At 39.2% G+C, this 22,755-nt stretch overlaps 1 protein-coding gene across 1 annotated transcript in view; it reads right to left on the reverse strand.

Moving 5' to 3' along the window:
* The window catches only part of N4BP1 (NEDD4 binding protein 1), a 44,217-nt gene that overhangs the window by 17,826 nt on the left and 3,636 nt on the right, over nt 1–22,755 (reverse strand). The gene's annotated exons all lie outside the window — the stretch shown is intronic.

Here is a 22,755-nt window from a genome sequence, read left to right on the forward strand (position 1 = left end):
AACAAGATCAGTTTAACAAAAAAATTCTTCTAGCTGGCTGGAACAATGTATATACCCTATATACTTTTACATCTGTTTTCCAAGAAGACCAGACTATTTAAATGTAGATCTAAATATAAAGAACCACAGAATGCTGAATAGTACTGCCTTTCTCAGATATAAAGCTACGGTTTCCAGTGAAATTTGATATTGAAAGAGGCCTGAAGGAGGTAAAAAAGGGAACTGGGTTCTTAAGCAATTAGGTTGCCACTGGAGGCTGAAGTGTGAATCAAGTAAACATGCAAAAAGCACTCCCACAAACAATGGAGCATACTTGTTAATAACCTGGGCACTGGAGCCAGTTCCTAGGCTCAAATTCCAGCCATGCAACTGGTGACCTTGCTCAAGTTACCTAACCCTTCTGAGCCCAGTTTCTGCAACAGTGAAAGAGAGAGAGGCTAGTGCAATCTCAGGTGTTTTGAGGAAATTCAAAGAAATAATAAATGTAAAGTTCTGACAATAGTGTCTCACACGTGCTTACTAAATAATAAACACTGTTACTTCAAATTATCAGTGAGAGCTTTCTGGACAGACATCTGTAAGAAATGAGCCTGGCGATATCTGATCTATACTTTACACTAAAATCAGAATGGCGTTATCCAAAATGGTGCTATTTTAAAAAGTTCAACCTGTGCAACCGGTTACAATGAGGCTTTACAAACTTGCACGTACTATGTACACTTGCTGTTATAATGGCCACATGTCCTCCACTAGAATTTATATACAAATGTGTACATATTCCTTGTTTACACATGAACTACAAGATTCCTACAAGGAAATGGAACACCAGAAATACAAGGAAAACATCAAGGGGAAAAGCTCAACCCACGCACTATAATAATGTTCAGTCATGAATTCTTTACTCTCTTATGTTCTTTTGGATAAACGTGGAATATCTATGGGCTTGGTGGTATGAATGAATCCTCTGTCAAGTAAGTGGCTTGCAAATATTTTCCCCTTATCTATAGTTTGTCTTTTCATCCTCTTTTGTGACAGAAAAAGTTTTTGATTTTAAGGAAGCCCATTTATTGGTTTTTTCTTCATCAAGACTTAGGTCCCAAAGATTTCTCATGTGTTAGCATCTAAAAGTTTTACATTTAAATCTATAATCCATTTTGAGTTCATTTTTGTTATCAAATGTGAGGCTTTGTTCGAGGTTCATTTTTTGCTTATGGATATCTAGTTGCTCTAGCATCATTTCCTGAAAAGACTATCTTTTCTCTATTGAATTGCTTTTGCCTGTTTGTCAAAAATCAGTTGGCCAAACTTGTGTGGGTCTATATCTGGGTTTCCTATTCTGTCCCATCAACTTATGAATTTATCCCTTCACCAATACCAGTCTTGACTATTATAATTATCTAATGTCTTAAAATTGGACAATGACTGCTCCCACTTTATTCTTCTTTTAAAAATTATTTTTAGCTATTCTAGTTTCTTTGCCTTTCCAAATCAAATTTTAGCATAATCTTATTTAGCAATTATGTTAAACTTGCACATTGATTTGAGGACAAGTGACATCTGCTGACTCTTCTGATGCATGAACATGGTATGTCTCTCCAGTTCTCCAGATCTCTGCTTTCTTTCATCACTGTTTTATAGTTTTGAGTCCTATACACATTTTATGAGGTTTACGCCCAAGTATTTCATTTTTTTGAGCAACTGAACATGGCACTGCATTTTAATTTTGGTTCCTATGTGTTCATTGCTAATAAATAGAAATACAATTGATTTTTGTATATTGGTCATATATCCTGTGACCCTGCTGATCATATTTCTAATTCTAGGATTTTTTTCTTCTAGATACCCTGGGATTTTCTATGCAGACAATTATGTCATTTCCTTTTGTTTTTTTTTCTGATCTATATGCCTTTTACTTTCTTGCCTTATTGTACTGGTAGAACTTCCAGCACTGTGCTGAAAAGCAGTGGTGAGAGCTGACATGCTTGCTTTCGTTCAGTCTTTGGAGAAAACATTCAATATTTCACCATTAAGTTAAACTTTTTGTAGATATTCTTCATCAAATTAAGGAAGTTACCCTATATTCCTACTTTTCTAGGAGCATGAACATGAAACATGAGTGTTGAAACTTGTTAAATGCCTTACTAAATCAACTGATGTAATCATGTTATGATTTCACTTCTTCAGCCTGTTCGTATGATAGATTACATTAACTGATTTTTCAATATTTAACCAGCCTTCTATCCCTGGAATAATCACCGCTTGGTCATGATGTATAATTTTTTTATACATTGATGGATTCTATTTGCTATATTTTGTACTGCCTTGTCTGGTTTTAGCATCGGGAAAATACTGATTACGAATGAATATAGGAGTGTTCTCTGCTCTTGTATTTTCTAGAAGAGATTGTGCAGAATTGGTGTTAACTCTTTTAAACACTTTGTAGACTTCTCCAGTGAAACAGCTTGGCTCAGCAATTTCTTTCTTGAGAATTTTTTTTTTAGTATTTATTTATTTGGCTGTGCCGAGTTTCAGTTGCAGCACATGGGGTCTTTATTGTCGCACGCAGGAGCTTCATTGCAGCATGCGGAATCTAGTTTCCCCGACCAGGGATCGAACCCAGGCCCCCTGCATTGGGAGCGCAAAGTCTTAACCACTGGATGACCAGGGAAGTCCCTTTTATGAGAATTTTACTTTATTTTTTTTTAACATCTTTATTGGAGTATAACTGCTTTACAATGTTGTGTTAGTTTCTGCTGTATAACAAAGTGAACCAGCTATATGTATACATATATCCCCATATCCCTTCCCTCTTGCGTCTCCCTCCCACCCTCCCTATCCCCCACCGCCATCTAGGTGGTCACAAAACATTGAGCTGATCTCCCTGTGCTATGAGGCTGCTTCCCACTAGCCATCTATTTTACATTTGGTAGTGTATATATCTCAAAGCTACTCTCTCACTTTGTCCCAGCTTACCCTTCCCCCTCCCCGTGTCCTCAAGTCCATTCCCTGCATCTGCATCTTTATTCCTGTCCTGCCCCTAGGTTCTTCAGAACCATTTTTTTAAAAAGATTCCATATATATGTGTTAGCATACAGTATTTGTTGTTCTCTTTCTGACTTACTTCACTCTGTATGACAGTCGCTCGGTCCATCCACCTCACTACAAATAACTCAATTTCATTTCTTTTTATGGCTGAGTAATATTCCATTGTATATATGTGCCACATCTTCTTTATCTATTCATCTGTCAATGGACACTTAGGTTGCTTCCATGTCCTGGCTATTCTAAATAGTGCTGCAATGATCATTGTGGTACACGACTCTTTTTGAATTATGGTTTTCTTAGGGTATATGCCCAGTAGTGGCACTGCTGGGTCATATGGTAGTTCTATTTTTACTTTTTTAAGGAACCTCCATACTGTTCTCCAAAGTGGCTGTATCAATCTACATTACTCTCTCCAGCATTTATTGTTTGTAGGTTTTTTGATGATGGACATTCTGACCGGTGTGAGATGATACCTCATTGTAGTTTTGATTTGCCTTTCTCTAATGATTAGTGATGCTGAGCATCCTTTCATGTGTTTATTGGCCATCTGTATGTCTTCTTTGAAGAAATGTCTATTTAGGTCTTCCGCCCATTTTTGGATTGAGTTGTTTGTTTTTTTGATATTGAGGTGCATGAGCTGCTTGTATATTTTGGAGATTAATCCTTTGTCAGTTGCTTCGTTTGCAAACATTTTCTCCCACTCTGAGGGTTGCCTTTTTGTCTTGTTTATGGTTTCCTTTGCTGTGCAAAAGCTTTTAAGTTTCGTTAGGTCCCATTTGTTTATTCTTGTTTTTATTTCAATTTCTCTAGGAGGTGAGTCAAAAAGGATCTTGCTGTGATTTGAGAATTTTAAAATTATTAATTCAATTTCCCTAACAGCTGTAGGTCTTATTCAAATTATCTATTTCATATTGGGTAAGTTATGGTAGTCTCCACTTTTTGAGGAATTGGCTAATTTCATCTAAGTTGTCAAATTTACGTGTATAAAGTTGTAGGATTTCCTTATCTTTTTGATGTCTGCAGGGTCTGTAGCTGATATCCTGATTATTAGTAATTTATGTCTTCTTCAGTGTTGCTGAAGTTTGTCAATTTCACTGACTTTTTCCCCTAAAGAACAAGCTTGTTGTTTCATCGAGTTTATTATTTCTGTATTTTCAACTTCACTGACCTCTGCTCTTTATTTCCTTCCCCTTGCTTACTTTGAGTTTATTTTACTCATCTTTCTCTAGTTCCTAGAGGTGAAAGCTTAGATTATTGATTTGAGACTTTTCTTCTTTTTTAATGTAATATGTGTTATAAATTTCTCTTTCAGGGGACTTCCCTGGTGGCGCAGTGGTTAGGAATCCACCTGCCAATACAGGGGACAGGGGTTCAATCCCTGGTCCGGGAAGATCCCACATGCCACGGAGCAACTTAGCCCGTTCGCCACAACTACTGAGCCTGCGCTTTAGAGCCCGCAAGCCACAACCACTGAGCCCGTGTGCCACAACTACTGAAGCCCATGTGCCTAGAGCCCGTGCTCCGCAACAAAGAGAAGCCACCGCAATAAGAAGCCCACGCACCAAAACGAAAAGTAGCCCCTGCTCACCGCAACTAGAGAAAAGCCCATGCGCAGCAACGAAGACCCAATGCAGCCAAAAATAAATAAATAAATATATTTTTAAAATTTAAAAATATTTCTCTTTCATCACTGCTTTAGCTACATCTCACAAATTTTAATATATATTATTTTCATTTTCCTTCAGCTCAATGTATTTTAAAATTTCTCTTCAAATTATCTAATATTCAGAGGTCTGTTGTTGAGTTTCCAAGTATTTGGATATTTTCTTGTTATCTTTCTGTTACTGATTTCTAGTTTGATTCCTTTGTGGTCAGAGAACACACTCTATATGATTTCAGTTCTTTTGAATTTGTTGAGATTCGTTTTATGCCCAGGTTATAATCTATCATGATATACATTCCGTGGGCATTGAAAAGAATGTGTATTCTGCTGTTGCTGGACACAGTGTTCTATAAACATCAATTAGAACCTGGTTGGTTGGCGGTGTTGAGTTCTCTTATATCCTTGCGGATTTTCTGTCTCATGGTTCTATCAACTGTTGAGAGAAACATGTTGAAGTCTCCAACTATTACTGTAGGTATGTCAATTTCTCCTTTCAGTTCTACCAGTTTTTGTTTTAACTATTTTGCAGCTCTATTATTAGGAATATACACATTTAGCAATGTTATGTCTTTTCAGTAAATTGACCCTCTCTTTGCTCTGAAGGCTATTTTGTCTGACAGTAATATTGCCACTCCAAGCTTCCTTTTGGTTAATGTTTACACAGTATATTTTCCCCTCCTTTTAATTTTAACTTACCTGTATCATTATATTTGAAATAAGTCTCTTGAAGACAACACACAGTTTGGTTGTTTTTTAAATCCATTCTGATAATCTCTTTTAAATTGGTGTGTTTAGACTGTTTAATTTCAATGAAAGTATCAGTAAGTTTGGATTTAGGTCTACCATTTGTTTGTTTTCTGCCTGTTCCCTATTTTTAATTCCTTTTTTCCCTATCTGGCCTTCTTGTGCATTATGCAAACATTTTTTAGTATTACAATGTAATTTATTGCATTTTTACTGTATCTCTTTATGTAGTTTTTAAAGTAGTCATGCGATCAATTACATATTTAATTTTCACAGTCCACTTAAAATCAGTAGTCTATCACTTCAATAGGAATGTATAAACCTTACCACCCATACTATTCGTGTTTTTTATTTTCTATATCTTATGATGCTTTGACATCTTGGGAGGCCTTTCAGACCTGGGGAGAGACTCACCCGCCCAGCTAGCTAATTCCTAGGAGTTGTGGCCAGCCTGCTTACAGCATGCCTTTCGAGTACAGTGCTGTGCCCCCACCCCTTCTCCTTATCTAATTCACAAATCAAGTCCTGTATCAAGCCAGGACCAGGTACCAAACAACTAAGGGCATCCCCTATGCCCCAAAGCTGGCAGGGATTATCCAAACTAGCCAGTCCTAAACTGTTTACCCTGCTATGCCTTTCCCCTTACTCCTGCTTCTGCCTCCTGCCAAAAACCTGATGGCCCTGCAAGGTGAGGCATGCCCTCTTGTCTTGGGAAATGTTAAGTAATCAAACTCTTCTTTCAATGGCATTGACTTCTCCGTGCCATCACTCAGTCACCTCCATAATTTAAACTCCTGTGGGTATAAATTTTAGAACACCACCATCATATGGGTTCCTTTACCCTCAGTCTCTACCCTCCCTGCTCTCTCTTGTATGTTACAGCTATCTCATCAATTCCACGTACATACATTTGAAATCCTATCAGATGATGTCATAAATTTTACTTTCAACCATTAACTCACTTTAAAGAACTCAACAGGAGAAAGTAATCTATTGTATTTACCCAGATACAGTATATCATTTCTGTCTGAAGAACTTCCTTCAGCAATTCTTTTCCAGCAGGCTACTGGCAATGATTTTAGTGTTTTCTTCAACCGAGAATGCTTTATCATGCTTTATTTCACTTTCATTTCACTTGACAGAAAATTCTTGGTTAAAAGTCCTTTTCTTTCACCACTTAAATAATATTGTGTCACTTCTCTGGTCTCCATGGTTTCTGATGAGAAATCTGTACTCACTGTAGTTGCTGTTCCCTGAACTGTGTTTTTGTCTTGATACTTTCATGATTTTTAATGTGTCTTCAGTTTTCAGCAGTGTGGTTATGACATGCTTGGTGTGGAATTCTTTGAGTTTATTATGCTTGAGTTCACAGTTTCTTGAATCATTATGTTTACATCTTCTGCCAAACTTGGGAAGTCTTCAGCTATTATTTCTCCAAATATTTTGTTTAGCACCACACTTTCTCCTCTACTCACCTTGTTCAGATTAGATAACTTCCATTGTTCTATCTTCAAGTTCACTGACTACTCCGTCATCTCCATTTAAAAACTGAGTTCAGGGACTTCCTGATGGTCCAGTGGTAAACAATATGCCTTCCAGTGCAGCGGATTCAGGTTCGAGCCCTCGTCAGGGAACTAAGATCCCACGTGCCACAGGGCAACTAAGCCCTCGCGCCACAACTACTAAGCTCGCACGCCTTAACTAGAGAGCCTGCATGTTGCAAACTACAGAGCCCACGCACCACAAATACAGAGCCCACACACTCTAGAGCCTGCACGCCACAACTAGAGAAGAGAAAACCTGCACTCCACAACTAGAGAGAAACCCGTGTGCCACAACGAAGAGCCCTCACGCTGCAATGAAAGATCCTGTGTGCTGCAACTAAGACCTCACGCAGCCAAAAATTAATTAATCTTTAAAAAAATAAAAACTGAGTTCATCCAGAGAGGTGTTATTTAGGTTACTGTAGTTTTCAGTTCTAACCTTTCCATTTGGTTCTTCTTTATGTCTTCTATTTCTTCGCTGAAACTTTCTCTTTTACTATTAGCTTTAAGAGTACTTGTGATTGCTTGTTGGAGCATTTTTATAATACATGTCTTAAATTCTTTGTTAAATAATTCCAACACCTGTGTCATCCTGGCACTGGTGTCCACTGTTTTTTCTCATGAGATTTGGTATTTTCCTCGTTCTTCATATGCCAAGTAATTTTGTATTGTATCCATTTTGAATATTATGAGTTCTGTGTCTTGTTTAAACCCATGATGAATGTCAACATTTCTGTTCTAGCAGGTAATTGACCTAGTTAGATTCAGGTTGCAAGCTGTACCCAGTCTTCTGTGAGCTGTGGTTCCAATATCAGTTCAGTTTTTAAAGCCTCTGCAGTGCTATTTGTATCTGTCCCACATGTGCGATACCCAGTGGCCAATCTGGGACCTGGATGGTGGTTTTTCTATTGTTCTCAAAAGTCTTTGTTTTGCTGATAAGGAGTAGATCCATGCATGTGTGTAGCTTGGGGATGAACCTAGGAGATCACACACAACTTTGATGGAGTCATTTTCCTGAGCTCCTCCCTCTCTGCCATCTTTCTAGTGTTTTCTGATTCCCTGCGCTCTTCTTTTCAGTCCTCCAGTCAGAAAGATGGGGCTTTGGTTACCCCACTTTGCCTTACATTTCTGCAACTGTGCCTGGTCCATCCAAAGGACAGAGAGGGAGAGAAAGCAATGAGACTAGCCCCATCCTCCTGGAACCACAACCCCACCAATCAGAGAGGAAGGTTCTCCTCCTTTAGAATTTTGAGTCCTGCAAGCTCCCACTGCCACCATCATAGGACTGTTTGGAAACTGGTGTGCAATGGAATGAAGAAAAACAAAAACGGATTTTTGCACAGTATTACATGCTCCATTTTCTGCCCCTTGAGTTAAACTAGAGGGCTTCTCCAGGTGCTCCTTTTGTGCCCTAGTGCCCATTTCCACTTCCAGATTAGGCTGTATTGAGTTCAGGCTGAGAGATAACAATGGAAAAAATGGTAAACTCACCACTGGTTTGGTGGTACTGTGAATTCTGGTTTTCTTTCCCAATCTGCCTGCTACTGTTTACTTTTCAGAGTCCTTAAATACCTGTTCCATGCATTCTGTCCAGGTTTTATCACTATAGTCACAGGACTGGCAGGGTAGAGTCCATCTTACTCAGAACTGGAGCTGCTCCCTGCTGCCTGCTAATATGTAAATGAGGCTGCCTGTTTAGCTTAAGTAAGTGTATGGTTGAATTCACAGGAGTCAAATACTGCTGACTACTATGCAGCCACTGGATAAGAAAAAGTGGATTACATCCACTCAGTGGAATGCCAGCAACAGTGAGCCAGCCTGGGAAGAAGAGCTTTCTTCTCCAGATAACAGACTTCCAAAAAAAAAATATCCTCTCAAACAACCGCTAATTCTCTAATTGATCCAAGATAAAGGCCACTTATCAACAGATCCTGCCCAGACACAAGGTTTCCAACTGGCTTTTCAGATTTAGTATGAAACATTAAAAAAAAAACCATGTCAGAAGAAAGTCTGGCAAATATGAAGACAGAAACCAATAAAGCAGAACGCAAAATAGAGAAAAACTGGAGGAAAGTAGGTAATGCAGGGTAGAAAAGAAAACTAAAGCAAAATTTTAATTACTGCTTTCAAACAGATATAAGATGATAATGAATTCATAAAACAGATATCAAAATGCTAAGAAAAAAATAATTAGAATAAGAGCACTAGCAAATTACGAACATGATGGCCAAAACAGAGTCAATAGAAGAACCAAAAGACAAAGTGGAAGAAATCCCTCCAAAAGTATCAGAAAAAGAAAGAAATGAAAGAAAAGAAACTTTAAACGTCCATCTAGGATATCCTAAGTCCAAATAACTGGCATTCCAAAAAGACAGAATGGCACTTAAGAAATAACACAAATCATTTCCTGGAACTAAAATGCGTAAGACCCCATGCATTAGTGAAAAAAGTTACATTAAATCTTGTTTGGGAGCCAGTGCACCCAGATCCCACCTTGAAAGGGTCCACAGAATATCCAAGCATGATTACTTTTTAAAGGCCCACTAGAGAAAAATCCTGTGGGCGGGGTGGGAATAGGGCACACATAAAGGAATGATAATCAGAATATCAAATTCTCAGTAGCAAGTCTGGATAGTCAGGGAAAACAGGGTAGCAATGCATTCAAAATGCTAAGGGAAAATGATCTTCAATCTATAATTCTATAACATCCACATTACATACCAAATATAAAGCAAAATAAAGACATTTCTAGCATGCCAAAGGCTGAGAAAATTACTCCCATGGATTCTTTTCTTGAGAAACTATTTTAAGATGAAGGCCACCAAAAACATGAGAGATAAAGTAATTACTAAATTCCATCCAAGAGTGGCAAATAGAAGTCCACAGATTTTAGCCATGCGGCAGATAAGCTGAGCAACCAGCTGACTGGAGGAGGGAAGAGGACTCCAGGGGTGTTCTCCCAGAAAAAGAGGCTTAAAGAATAGTTAAGATATAAAGGAATATTTATATCTTAAGATGAAAAGAATATTTGTAAAATATTAGGGATGTTTAAAGCAAATTTCATAAGTAGGTAAGAAAAGGGAAGATAAAAATCCCAGGAAAAATTAAAAGCTATACCAGAAAGAGAACATAATGTAATATAATAAAGTACTTGGCCTTGCAACAACTAGTATTTATATGTCATAATTATATAAACCTGTTTCTTGCTTTAACTAAAAAAACCAAAAACCAAACAAACGAAAAACTATGTTGGTGTCTTAGTCTGTTTGGGCTACTGTAACAAAATGCCATACTGAGTGGCTTATAAACAACAGATATTTCTTTCAGCTCTGGAGGCTCGAAGTCCAAAATCAGAGCGACAGCACGGTCGGGTGAGGGCCCTCTTCCAGACTGCGGACTTCTTGTTGTGTCCTCACATGGTGGAAGGGGCAATGGAGCTCTCTCAAGCCTCTCTTCTAAGGGTATTAATCTCATCCATGGGGGTTCTGTCCTCATGACCTAATCACCCCCCAAAGGCCCCATTCTCCTAATACCATCACATTGGGCATGAGGATTTCAACATTCATTAATTTTGAGGAGATACAAATATCCAGACCATAGCAATTGAGAAAATGGGCCTAGTTTTTGCCTCATCATTTATCGTAAAGAAAGTGCATAATGCCTAATATTGATAAGAAATAGCAGTATATTATTTATAATTATTTAGGTAAACATCAGAACAAACAGCTAAAAACAATGTGAAGTAGTTACCTTCAAGAAGCTAGGGTGTTTGGTAGAAGCAAAGGGACTGCTATTCTTAATAAAAACTCTAGTACTTGATTTGTTTTAACCATGTGCATATATTATTTTATTACATTCCCTACTTCCTAATTTTAATAAAAAAGTTTAAAAGTGGATGCATAACATGCTGTGATGCTGTATGACAAGATTACAGAGGGCCTCAGGAGAGCTCCTATTGTGTAAGCACTAGGAAGACTGGCAGAGAAGTGCCCAATACAAGCACAGCTGTCTGACATTACCCCCAAGTAACCAAAACTATTAATGCAAGATTAACTGCATAGATTTGAGGAAGAGCTGTGCTAGGAGCTTGTTATAGCTTCACATACCCAAAACTCCTTTTTGTGTGTCCCCTAAGAGGAATGAGTAATTATCCCTTGAGATTCAGATTCAGTTTTTTCATTAACAATTTACTCTTGGGAAATTACTAATAGCAACAATTGATTTCTATACTCCAGTTCAGGAGTGAGCAATAAAGTGTACAGGCATACAGTGTTACAAAAATGTCTGGCCATCAGTTGTATTGGTAAGAAAGATTCTGTGGATCTAAGTAGTCGTCATTTGCATTTGGCTGGATTTGGTACCTGAACATTTGAATGTTAGTCAAAATTGTTTCCCCTCCATCCTGCAGCATTCATATATTGTTTTACTTTACTCAGGATTTTAAGAAAAAAGGGGGGGAGCATATAATATACACAACAGTAACTTCCCTTTCGTATGGCAAAATGAATTTCTGTTATTCTACTTTCTACAAATTCAGTTCTTCTCAACTATATAACAATTCACGAATCAGAGAGAAGCTCCTGGCAACCCCTGCCATTCAGAACATAGCTAAAACCTGAAAGGATCAAAGTGGCTATTCAAGAGTCTGCAGGTTTGACCTGGGGAAAGGGTTCTTGGCACCACTCTTCACTATCTACCACCTCTTATTTATGGGCACACACTTCAGGGACTTTATCAGATTGTCTCCCAGATTGCACATGGTTTGAAGCAGCTGAATGAAAATACAAAAGGAACAGCATAGGGTGCTACCTGCAGAGCACGCAACAGCAAATGATAATTGACAGCACAGGTGCAAAAATAAGGAAGACATAATGGTTAAAAAACATAGCAACTTGAGATCATCTATCATGAGTGTAGAACTGACACGCTCTGGCAGCTGCCAGGAGCATAACTGCACCCTGGCACAAATATAACCGAAGATACTCAAGTCCACCACAAATCAAGGAGGAGGGAGAAACTACAAAGGCAAGGAGGCTCCTAATACATTACAGATAGATTTCTAAAACTGTTCGGACCGGCAGTTCTCTGCTTTGGCTGCACACTTCAGGATTCTAAAGATTTCTTATAACTTAAGATACTCTCGCATAAATGGTGATATATGTTATCTCTAAGAGAAAAGAAAGTAGGAGGATTAATATGATTTTTAGACTTTGACATATGAGTCCTACAGAACGTACATAAATTAGAAGCACCATAGTGCCTTAGATAAAACAAACTTTTAATATCATTACCTACATATCTGTAACAGGTCCATTTTAACCTGTTAAGATAACATGTCTCTATCTGGTCACCTACATTAATAATATCACTATAAAATAAAAATAACCATTTTAGTCATTTTTCCAATGCATTTCCAACATTTGCTTTCTGTTCCATCTTCCTCCTCAATCTTATTTCCAAAATGCCGACCGAGTTCTTCCCCAGGAGGAGCACCTTAACTGCCCCACAGGGACTTCCCTGCATGCTCACTCTGAGTCTACTTCTGGAGACACACCAGGGGCCACACTCTACCCTAGACCTCATCCCCATTACATCTGTAAATCTCTGAAATTCTACAGCTTCCAAAACTTTCAGCTCTCCTGAGCAACTTATCTTCACTCTTACCCAAATAATGTCTTCAGGTCCCCAACCTCATTTCTGTCAATTTTCTCATTTTTCGTAAAAGATGTGATTTTACCAGAGCCTGGAGGCCAACAGATATGAATTCCTTTGACTGCCTCTCTGTTTTCATCTAAAAATTCTACCTTTCACAAATTCTTCTCCTTGCTTCTGCTTCAAAGCCATGCCGTTTTCCCAGACCTTGATTCATCCCTCCCCCTTTAGCCACCTACCCCGCCCCTCTGTCTACAAACATGCGTGAGCCTTCCTGATCCCCCAGAACACTTCCCTCAGCCCGCCTGCCTATGCATGCAACCACTCGGTCTTTTCATCTTCACACTTTTTGAAAAAGTAGCCTAAAGCCCTTTCCCTGTCAACCCCTTGAAATCTGGATTCTGCCCCCATTCAAGCTGAAACCACTTTCCTGAATGACAACTAATGCCAAACCCAAAGGCCCTTTTCTCTGTACTCTCCTACTTGGGCTCTCTACTTACTTGGTAGGTAGCACGATATCTACCGTTGACCAACTTCTTGACAAGTTCTTGCCCTTCCACACTTCTGAGATACCACTAGCTGTCCTTACTTCCTATCTTTCTGACTATCCTCCCAAATCCTTTGCTGCCTTTTCCTACCGTACATTAAATGTAGATATTCCGTGAGGTTCTGTCTTGGTCCTCTCCCTCAATTATACTCTAATAGGCTTTTCAAGTTCCAACCGTAACTTTTATTTCTCTGATGGTAACTCCAAATGTCCACCTCTAGCCTTTAATACTGTTAGGCTGCAGACTATCCCCTGGGTATTTCTACCTATCCCACAAGTGCCTCAAACTTTACAGGTCTGAATCAGAGCTCTCAGCTCTCCTCCACTCCATCTTTGGTCCAAGTTCCTTTCTATGAAACGTAGATGCCTAGATTCAAAGCTTTCTTTCCTCTTCCTTCACTTGCAATCCTTCACAAACCTAGTTGCATGTGAACACTACAACCAACACTAACCTCTTCTTTCTGTTGCCAGTCTTGTCCCACTCCACTGCCTTGTAACAGTATAAAAGCTATGCCTGAAAACACACCCTTCACCTCCTTACTCAAATACTTTCTAAAGCTCCTCACTGAGAAGGATTAATGTTCAAGATCCTCAGAATTATACTCAAAGTCTTTGTTGGTTTGGACTTCAGCATGGTTTCTTATTTTTGGAGCCTAATTTAACCCTTCCTTCAAGAATTGGCAAAAATGGGGTGGGAGGATGTTAATCTGTTTTCTACACACAACAGTATCTTATTATTTAAACAACAGCATTTATCATAACTCTACTAGACAGTGCGGGTACTGGCCTTGGTTTTAACCAGAGGTGTTTCTGCTCTTCCTGGGGGAACTAGCAATGTCAGGACACAATTCTGGTTGTCACAACTGAAGAGGTGCTCCTGGCACCTTGGGGGTAGAGGCCAGAGATGCTGCTAAACATCCTGCAGCGTACATTACAACCCCCTACAACCAAAGTATTAGCTGACCAAAATGTCAATAGTGCCACTGTTGAGAAAACCTGAAATCAATCAATAAATGTCTAACAAATACATATCAAAACAGGAATTAGGAAGTTTGGGAACACAGGCTGACATCCAGCCTAGTAGTATCAATGATGTGTGTAACATTGTTGAAGAGAGAGTGTGGCCAAATGACGAAAAAGTGGGGGAGGGTGTTCATTTTAATAGATTGCATAACATTAAGAAAAATTATCAAACACTTCTAAATATGGCAAAAGGATGGCCTCTCAATCACAACGGAGCACTCTCTTTCGCCCACCCAAAGATGATTTACTTCTCTGGGAAATGTACCTTTGTCTTACACACCATTTATTATTGATTAGGGCCCGGACTGTGATGCTACATGTCAAAATGTAGATTTCTGTCCAGCCGAGATGCCAATTATCTCCATCTGGTAGAAACAGTTATAACTTCACTGCTTTGTAAGATATTAGCCAGTTTATATCTACATGCAATTTTATTCCATCATTTCTTTTTTTTTGGTGCAGATACTCAGAGCCTCAAATAATCAGATCCTCAAAAGCTCTTTGAAACACCTTTCCGTTCCTGTTGGTTCCCTCATTTATGAGATACCTGACTGTCTGAAAGTCATGTTTATAACTTTTAAAATAAATTTTCACTTTGGCAGTCTTGTAGGACCAATGGAGATGTCCAAGTGAGCTCACCTGCTTGGAGCTATTAAACTGAGTGGCCCAAGAAGGGTACCTCATTGGCTCTGGGAGCCCAGGTTTACCTAATTTTGGCTCCTAGAGTGAATCCCAAGCAGGAAGTGAATTTTACTAATGCTGTTACCCTGTTCTTTTCCCTTCTGATTTTGTGTTTTCACTTTATGGTTCTTCGCCACATGTCCGTTTCCACACTGCCTCAGGGACCAAGTGGCTACAGACTACCAGGTCAGTCTCACACATGAATCTAGTCTGCAGGAATCTGAGTTTTAGGTGTCTGACCATGTGGCGATCTGTCACCAGATAACAGGGATCCACTTTCTGTGGCATGAGAGACTACAGGAAAATCTGGTTTTAGTCTTTTCTGTTCTTCTGTTTGTGCAAGAACATGTCTCAGGACTACTAACAGAAGAACAGCCCTTATGAAATCTGGGCCAGTTTTGTGTTTTTGGATTACTTTCGACCTGTGGCTACAATTACGGAACCAAAGCTGAAAGCTCTCTGTGTGTCTGTCTCTATAAATGAGAAAAAGCCTTTACTTCTTCATGGTGTGAATGTGAAATATATTCCTATCTCCAGGGGTTATTAATGAAGTAGATAATAAAGTTTCTTAAAGAATTTCTCTTCGGGGCTTCCCTGGTGGCGCAGTGGTTGAGAGTCCGCCTGCAGATGCAGGGGATGGGTTCGTGCCCCGGTCCGGGAAGATCCCACATGCCACGGAGCAGCTGGGCCCATGAGCCATGGCCGCTGAGCCTGCGCGTCTGGAGCCTGTGCTCTGCAACGGGAGAGGCCACAACAGTGAGAGGCCCACGTACCGCAAAAAAAAAAAAAAAAAAAGAATTTCTGTTCGAATTGGTTTATAGAGAACAAGCTTTTACATAAATCTATATATCTAGAACTCTTAGAAAATAAAGAAACTAAACATCCAAACTTATAATGTGTTAGCTTTTTAAGGACAAAAGAGAAACAATGCAAAATGCACAGAAGCTGAAAATTCAAAGGCATCTGTATTTAGAATCCAAATTCATGTAATAAAAATAATCCTTAGGGAATTCCCTGGCAGTCCAGTGGTTAGGAAGCAGTGCATTCACTGCTGTGGCCCAGGTTCAATCCCTGGTCCCCTGGTTGGAGAACTAAGATCCTGCAGGCCGTAAGACATGGCCACACAAAAAAAAAAAAAAAAAAAAATCCTTGGACAAATCAATCTGACTTGATAATTTTAATACTAACTTAAAAATAGATGGCCTTTCTCTGATTTTATCAGTGCAGAGTACAATGCATCATAAGATTTTTTTAACTTAAAAGTTTTCTTTCATGAAGAGACTGATTATGAAAAATAAAAATTTATACATTAAACTAAATTGAATTATAACACTGCTACATTTTTTGATATCAGAAGTTATGTTGCTCAGTAATTGTCAGCTTAAGCATAATTTCCAACATCCTTAGTTAACTTTAAGACCTTGGTTGGACCAACAGTAAATGGTTAACTAATGGACACTCTTTGGATACATGGCTAATTTCCAAGTGAGAGTCGCCAAGCATAAACACACACATTACACGTTTTCTTTTTAGTATAACCACAATGTCATTACTGCACCCAAGAAAATGAACAGTAATTCCTTAGTATCATCTAATACCCAGTCTGTATTTAATGTGTTTTTCCAGTTGCTCTGTTCTAATTATTCTGATTTTTTCCCCACCATAATTACACAATTCTTGTCTTGCTTAGTATGTCACATATAGAATTAGTATGCACTCTTTTTTTTTTTTTTTTTTTTTGCGGTACGTGGGCCTCTCACTGTTGTGGCCTCTCCCGTTGCGGAGCACAGGCTCCAGACGCGCAGGCTCAGCGGCCATGGCTCACGGGCCCAGCCGCTCCGCGGCATGTGGGATCTTCCCGGACCGGGGCACGAACCTGTGTCCCCTGCATCGGCAGGCAGACTCTCAACCACTGCGCCACCAGGGAAGCCCAGTATGCACTCTTTTTGTGTATGGCTTTTTTCACTTGGCATACTATTTTTGAGATTCATCCACATTACTGCATGTCTCAGTAATTTGCTCTTTTCTATTGCTATGTAGTATACCACTCTGAATGTCTTTTACACCTAAACTATCTTCGATGTTTCGCAAAGGTCCCCAGGCAATCAATCACAAAGATTTGTCTTTCACCTTATAAGGATGCTAAAACTATTAATTTCATTGGGTTACTCTGAATTTCTTAAATCACACTTACTAACTGTGTCAAATCAAAAGGGAAGCTTGGTCTACTTCTACTGAGTCTCTTTACTTTTCATGGCAATGTAGTTACTTGCACAGGATCATTAAGAATCTGTCCTCCCTTTTACTAGGACAAAATCAGACAAATTCATTGTGCAACACAGACCATAATTAGAATGTCATATTTAAGAATAAACCTCACTTAATCAGGTATGGCAAGGTTACTATTAAAAAACAAGGATTGTAGTTCATCTATGGAACCAACTCAGGATACTGCTCTGGTACCTACTCTGTGGCATGCAGTATAAAGAAAGTCCCTTCCTGGCAGGCAAGAAATTTTAGCATATTTTGGGAATCTTGAGGAGAGAAGCATTCATCCAAATGTATAAATGCTACAGGTGAAATATGTAGAGATGATTTTGTTGATTTTTTTTGGAGATTTGCTTCCTAGCTTTAAAATAGAAGAGACAAAAGAGACAACTAAAACCAAAAACAAATGAAAACCACCCAGCTACTGAAAAGGTAACCTAAGGTTCCTTATGAAATTTCCAGAGAGGATAATTCTCTAGTGTCAGTAATTGCTAATACCTCCTGCCATACTCTATATACAATCAGGCTAGTCTACATGCATGTGTATGTGTGTGTGTGTGTGTGTGTATGTGATCAAGAGTAATCTTTGAAGCCATTTATAACTACAAGGGCACAATTAACACAAATTACAGAAACTCTGGAAGTAAGGTAAAAGAATAGCTGCATGCTCTCTCAGTGTCATACTAGAGAACTGTCTAGCAGGCCCGACCAAGGATTATTTCATAGCTAGGGCAGCACTGTCCAATAGAACTTTCTGTAACGACATATGTTCTGTATCTGCACTGTACAAATTGGTATCCAATAGCTACATTATGGCCACTGAGCACGTGAAATACAACTGAGGAAATGAATATTTAATTTCACTGAATTTTAATTAAACAGCCACATGTGGTAGTGGCAATACACTGGACAGTGTAAATCCAGCCTTCAAACTATTTTTGTACGGGCCCTAAGAATTGTTTTTACCTTTTAAAGGGTTGTAAAAAGCAAAAACAAAGAAGAATATGAGACAGAGACCCTGTATGGTTCATAAAGTCTGAAACTATTTATCGCCTGGCCCTTTACAGAAAAAGCTCGCCCATGTTTGTATGCTCTAGTGGAATGTGTTTTTTGTTTGACATACTATTTATATTGAAAAAGGCCCAGAATCTGTGAAATTACACATTTAACTTGCATATTTTTGTCCAGTAAAGACACAGATGATTTCTGTGACAACCCCCAAATTACTGTTTCATTATCCTGTAGGACATGAACAAGTTTTGTATCCAATCTAGCAGTCTTATTTCAACATTCTTTTTCAGTACCTATATTCATTTCCTGTACTGTTCCTTGAACCAGTTTTCCTATCCAGCTAGTTCCCTCAAAAATGAGTTATAAATAAATGCTTGGCATGTGCTCACCTTGTATCTTTAGGAATTACATTTTAATTAAAAACAAAAAACAACCAAAAATAAAGTGCTCATTTAAAAAATTCCTATTTACAAAAACAAAACTAAAAAAATGGTGAGGATTCAAGGCATATTTTGAGAAGTAGATAATATGATGTGGCAGTCGTTCCTATTGTCTACCAATATCCACGTTCTGCTTCTTTAACAAACAGAACCCAGATTTTGTTCAGGGCAGCAATGTGTCTAGTTAAAACTGAACATTTCCTAGCTCTCTTTCCTGCAAGTATTGGCCATATGACATAGTTCTGTCCAGAAAGAGACAAGGAAAAGTCTGCTGGGGTGTTGTAGAAAGGTGTTGTGGCTTCTTCCTTCCTTCTTGAAATAGAGACTTGATGGCTGGAGCTGCAGTAGGTATTCTGTGACCATGAGGGAAAGGCCAAAAGAACTGCAGAGACCTTCACCCTGACAGCTCCTAACCACTGCTCAGCCTTGGACTGTTGTTTATCTTAAGATTTTTTATTGAGTGAAAGAAAACTAAACCATTTTGTATAATTGCTATCACTGCAGCCAAATCCTGATCTATCTATCAGTCTAACTGTTAGAGATATATCATCTGCATTAACCTATTATAACAAAGTAATGACTTTATTATCTTAATTTAAAAAATACCAGGGTTAATAATGAAACATACAGTGAACTAAACACGTAGGTTCAAGAATGGATGAAGATCCCAGATGACTGGTAGATAGGGATTTTCGATGAAAAGGTGTCATAATCACAACTGACTTTTACATAGAAAATTCAGATGTGAATCCACACAGTTCTTATTCATCAATTAAAGTAAGTAATTCTGTAAGCACTAAGACTGAACAAAACTTTCTCTAAGTTCAAAGGAACCTCTTAAATTAACAATTAAAAGAAATAATTCAGTTTCTTTAAACAAAAGGATTTTCCTATGTTGTTTCCATATGACATAACTTATTTTTATAAAAAACAGTTCTTTAATTAATTACTGTAAGGATTTCCCCCCTATAATTCTGTTTCTGAAATGCAAGCCTTCTAACTTCATACAATTATATTAATTTAGTAAAAAGTCAACATAGAACAAGATGTTGTCCCTGATTTAATTAAAACCCTGTAATACTAGCTGGTAAACAAATAGGGAAGAGGAAGCTACAGTCATGAGCAATCACTTTGACCCTAGTACAATCAGCGTGAGTATCCCTTATTTCAACATTCTGGTATAACCCCAAAATATTAACCATAAAAGAGACTGAACAAACCTCTGTTTCTTGAGAAGATGATTTACAACCATGGTGAGTTAAAAACTATCATTCTAGAAAAAGCAAAAAGGCCTCCAACCTCCTTTCTGGTAAAATCAAAACAAAAAACTCTGTCACTACCCAGTATTACATCTATGAATTATTTCCTCCATGAACAAATCTACTGTTCAAGAATTCATTCATGAAACCAGGTACCAAGTTCTCCTAACGGAAAAGGAAATAAAACAATATAGGGTCCATCTTAACCCTCTGAAGTCAATGAAGTAACAGGCCACTTCTACTGGAATTGCATTTTCTTTACCCTTATCTTTCTCCTCTCTTACTCCACAAATATGCAAGCAAAAACTCAGGTAAAGGACAATCATCAACTCTTCATAAGACCCTCTCTTCTTTTCCTCTCAAATAAAAAGCAGACTGGATGTTAGCCTACCTTACCACAGTTTCTCAGGTGCATTGTAATTTCAATGTTTAAGACTGATGAGTCCTCCAAATTACTCTCCTTATAAGTCCTCCAGATTGGTGTTCTTGGTAGGTCACTGGCTATGCTTCACAGTGGCTATTCACTGCCATGAAGTAATGCCTGAAATAACACCACCTGATGGGCAGCTGAAGGTAGCAAATTCAGTACCCTAAAGGTTCAGGGAGAAACCATACAACAAGTAGCCATGCTGTTTACTTCCAATTACTCCTCTTTTGTTTGTTAACCTCCAGGACAGGCTCCTAGCTTACCAACTAACTTTAGCACCCAATTCCCTGCTATGGACCTCCATGATCTCAGCACTGCATTATCTCCAGATGGCTCACACGTCCATCCTTTAGCCTCTCACTTCTCTAAGTTAAAAGGAACGCTTCCACTTCACCCATGACCACTGAGGTACCACCCCTTGGTTCTCAGAATTCCTCCAGATCCAAGATTCTGATCTATGAAATGCTTCTTTAACTACCACCTCTAGAATTCTCCAACACTTACTGAAACTGTCCTCTGCCTGCATGATTCCCTGAGTCTAGGAGGGGACACGGTCTAAGGTCCTGTCCCTCCCTTTATTCTTACAGTTCATTATGCCCTTCTGCCTTCACCTGCCTCCTCTCCAGTCTGAACCTCTCAAGCTATTAGTTCACTAACAGTAGAAGGTAAGTCTTGCATATTTTTGGACTGTCCTAGCTCAAATAAGGCTGACCATTCAGAAACAGTTCCTGGGCCCCGTTTTGCCTTGCTCAATTGCACTTCAGATTCCTTTAGTCTTTATGTGCTGGCTTCACCAACATCCTGAGTGGGGGAAATCATCACCTACTTGAGAATTTCTGGATCAAGTGATACTATAAATTCAAACCACCTAACCTTCCCTGGCCCTCACTTCAAGTCCACAGTCCTTTTTTGTTTTTTTCTAATGCACTTCCAACAGTTCCACTGTATCTGTGTTGACATACTGCACTGTCTTCAAGGTCTCACCCTCCCTCTCTGGGCATAAACTGGCATCCCACTTTACTAAGACAGTACTATAGGCCATTAAGGCCTTCAATTACCCACTTCACCAAATAGGAAAAAAAATGTGTATCCTCACTTATCTTGTCTCCTACTACCTAAAGCAGAGGTCCTAAAAAGGCAGTCCAAAAGCTGAATCTGGTCTACTGCCATGTTTTGTTTAGCATATGTGGTTGCTTCCTATATTTCTTTTTTTAGAATATGTACTTTAAAAAGAATGTATTAGTGCAAAACTTTTACTGAGATGTAATTCATAGCATACGTGGCTTTTAAAACATAAATTAGCTGCCTCTTAAAACAAAACAGATTTCCCATTACAAAATGCAGACTACTGGCTTCCCTTGGGTGAGAAGATCAGACATCACTAGGCCCATATGTGTAACCAGCGGATACTGAGCATGAGCGTCTGCCCTCTCCCACAGGGCATGAGCATCTCGGTTCACCCGTTCCTTCCGACCAGCCAGCCACTTCCCTATGCAGTCCCCCACCTAGTCCCAGGGGCTCTTTGATCTAAGGGAAGGATCTAACTCTTTGCACTCCCCAGGACAGAGATCTCTTCAGCCTCATCTCTCCTCACCCAGGCCAGACTCCAAGATCCCACCCCTGCTTTGAATCTTCGATTTCTTTGTGAATGAGGCAGCTCGGTCAGTGCCTCTACTTCTTCTCTGACGTTCAATCCTCAACTTCCTTTGTTTCCATGACGTCTGCCACCTTGGACTTCAGTCCCCTCCCACTGGGCCCCTATGGACAATGCCCGCTTTTGGTTTCCCTCTCACTTTCAGACATTGCTTCTCTAGCCCTTGTAGTAATGTCACATTGCTATAAAAGTTCTAAACACTTATCCCCAATTTCTATACTTATATCATCAGTAGCCAACAATGGACCTGATGATGGAGGCATTGAAATGTAAATCTGACAGCATCACTGCTGTTCTTACAACCTTCCATTACTCTCCGCTGCCTCCCTGCTTGGTAAAATCCATGTTCTTTAGCAGGTCGCACGTGCTTTGTGAGCTGGCACCTTCCCCCATTCCTGTCCTTCACTTGAGGAATCCATGAAAAAACGGGACTACTTCATATCCCTGTGATTTTGCACATGCTCTTCCTTCTGGAAAACTCTCATTCATCCTCCAGCATCCCACTGGGCAGAACAACCCTTCCTCTCCTATATTACTTGCACATACTTCAACTCTTAAATGTTGTTTCCAACTTTCTCCCCTACTAGGCTGTGGGTTCCTTGAGGTCCAGAGGCAACAGCTAGTGTATTTCCTGGCACAGAAGTTGTCTTTAAGTATCGGCTACCCGGTCCCACCAACCTACAGGTCAAACAACGTATCCACCATCCTTCCTGACACCAGGGCTTCAAACCTCTCCCTCAATCCCTGCATCCACTCAGTTGCCAAGTCCCAGTGAAAACCGTGTCACCCCACCCATG

This window comes from Globicephala melas, chromosome 19, assembly GCF_963455315.2.
Source record: "Globicephala melas chromosome 19, mGloMel1.2, whole genome shotgun sequence".
Taxonomy (NCBI): Eukaryota; Metazoa; Chordata; class Mammalia; order Artiodactyla; family Delphinidae; genus Globicephala; species Globicephala melas.